This window comes from Ceratosolen solmsi, unplaced genomic scaffold (genome assembly GCF_000503995.2).
Source record: "Ceratosolen solmsi marchali unplaced genomic scaffold, CerSol_1.0 scaffold6, whole genome shotgun sequence".
Taxonomy (NCBI): domain Eukaryota; kingdom Metazoa; phylum Arthropoda; class Insecta; order Hymenoptera; family Agaonidae; genus Ceratosolen; species Ceratosolen solmsi.
The window spans coordinates 8,148,048-8,150,682 of record NW_011948414.1 but is presented as its reverse complement, the minus strand read 5'-3'; the positions used below and the strand labels follow the sequence as shown (position 1 = coordinate 8,150,682).

At 37.6% G+C, this 2,635-nt stretch overlaps 1 protein-coding gene across 1 annotated transcript in view; it reads left to right on the top strand.

Moving 5' to 3' along the window:
- The first annotated feature begins 644 nt into the window (after positions 1-644).
- stai (stathmin) overlaps positions 645-2,635 on the top strand; it is a 25,382-nt gene continuing 23,391 nt past the window's right edge. Inside the window, exon 1 of the mRNA XM_011507410.1 lies at positions 645-977. The gene's annotated coding sequence lies outside the window, so the exon portion shown is untranslated. The remainder of the gene's footprint in view (positions 978-2,635) is intronic.

The following is a 2,635-nucleotide window of genomic DNA, read 5'->3' as shown; positions in this document are numbered from 1 at the left end:
TGGAAATCATAGCGGTTGAAGAAGCGTTGACGGAGAAAGGTCGATGCGATTGATACGTTGAAAAATATAGGCGAAGTACGCGTTGCCTGTTACATAGTCAATATGAATTCGACGTCTCATCTGCACGGAACGAGAGAACTTTATTCATCGATTGGAATTCAAACAACCTAAAGTTCGTTCGTCTATCGATACTCACGGATTTATTACACCACACGTTCTTTTATCACTGGCATTATTATCATTTCTCGAGCTCTCCATCTTATACGCGCCATTATAGCATCGCCAAATAATAATGATGGATCGATATCGATGCCATTATATCCGGCTATATGATTTATCATAAAATTTCATGGTAATAATGATAATCGTGGTGCGTGAAAGATATCGTGGATACGTTATGGTCGGTCGGCCAGCCAGTCCATCGGCTATTCGATTCAAATGTTCCGCCTTGCGCGAGCGTCGTCCTGACGTCAGCCACACGGTCAAACGTAGGCGTCAATCATCGAGCTCGGCGGGTGCAAGGCCTGCGGGGCACCCGTCAGGCACCCCCGTAACGTAATCGGATCGCCGCGGTCATACATCGTCACTTGGCCACTTGGTGTACGGCTCGAGTGTACTGTGCGAGCGAGAGACAAAGACTGGCGCGCGCGGACAGAGGCCGAGTTGCAGGACGCAACCAGTGTCGTGTCGCGTTGCTTTCGCTCTTTTCCCTTCATATACCTGGGAGACGTGGACGAGGCGGCGTCGAGAATATAAAAGCCCGGTTGGAAATCCAACGGCCATTCATATCACTTAAGTACACTTAGGTGCTTGGGTATTGGACGCGTAGCGGAGTGCTGGTTGCCCGGTTGGTTCAACTAGTAGCGTACATCAGGGTGAACGATCATTCGGCGAACTTTGTCCCTTATTTATTCGTGGACATCGGGGAGTTGTTCGAGGTCAGGCGAAGGGGGAGGATCATCGATTAATTAGGCCAGGTGAGTGCGAGGTGATTGAGATTCGAAGCGCCCGACAGCCTCTCAGGAGCGTGGATTCGCAGTGCAAAAGAGAGAGAGAGAGAGAGAGAGAGAGAGAGAGAGAGAGAGAAAGGAACGCAAAGAGCGAGTCCTCGGGACAAAGGAATGTCTTCGGTTATCGTATGTCCGTCAAAACTGGGATGATTTGGCTTTTTTTCGCGCGCTTTTACTCCCGAGACCGACATCATCTATTCAGATACAATAAAAGCTCGTAAATAATAAATATGCATCGGATGCGAGTATCGTTTTTTTTTCTTCATTTATTTATTTATTTTTGTTTTATTTTTTATTTTATAATACACGGATATTCAAAATTACGAGTCGTTGATTGTGCTTTGTTTTGGGTTTGTTTGTTTGCTTCATTGGAGCCTGTGGAGCTTCATCCTTTTTCCGCGAGTTGATAAAGAAAGGAGGAAAGGTTAAACGACGAATTTTCTCGCTTGATTCTTACGATTTTCTTTTTATTGACAATTGGCAATAGTACCGCTATTGACTATAGTGCTTTTTTCTTTTGTTTCTTCTTCTTCTTCTTCTTCTTCTTCTTCTTCTTCTTTTCCTCTTCTTCTTCTAGTAGTACTTGACATTATGTGTGTACGGTATTATATGATCCGAAACGACATAGTTCAGCACGAAGGTTTATAATATTAGCACTTCAAAGTTTTCTATTTGTTACACATGCGTCATAAAAGGTACATTACATATTTTATTCATACATTTCGGGTATGAATTCTAGTGGGAATGCAATTTATTCATTAAACATAATCGTTGTATTGTGTACTTTGAGTATTTGTACGAATTGCTTTAACATGTCACTTGCTTGTCTCGATAGCATTTTTGTTGTTGTTGTTGTTTTGTTTCGTTTCGTTAGCAAATGGAGGGACACTTTAGCGTAAACAAAGTATAAATTAACGTGGATTTTTTATTACACAATACGCATTCGATAAAGTTATATTGTAATTATCTTTGCGCGCAAATGCTTGTTTTTTATTTTACTTAATATTATTTATTTGTGGGTTTTTTTTTTTTTTTTTTTTTTTGTTCATAGAAATTAAGAATACATTTTTACCACCTGTAACGTCATAGATCTTCTATAACGTCAATTTTTTAATTTACCGACTTAAAGGCATTTTGTCATTCAATAATAATTAAAGATATAAACTAAATTTTCTTTCCGTTTTAACGTATGTAATAAGCTCAGTTTCACAAGGTATTGTCTTACAATCGTCTTTCTCTTTTTTTCTCTTTTTGCTTCTTTCTTTTCATTATTTCATTTTTATTCATTAATTTTATTCTCTATTATTTCTCCCCCAATATAATTTATGCCTATATTTTTTATCGAATAAATAAATTATTATTTTATATGCATAATAGATTGATCTTTCTATTCGAATTATTATGTTGAGAAGCTTTAAGGAATTGGAATCATAATTGTAAAAAAAAAAAAAAAAACAATAAACATAACAGTGATTCAATACGAAGGCGAACACAATTAATTATGTGTGGAATTTTAATTTTCATCGATAAAAACTATAGATTGCTCAATGATTACTAATAATTTATTTAATCACGATAAAATATAAAAAATATCAAATTTCTTTGTCTTATAGCCCACAGAAAGA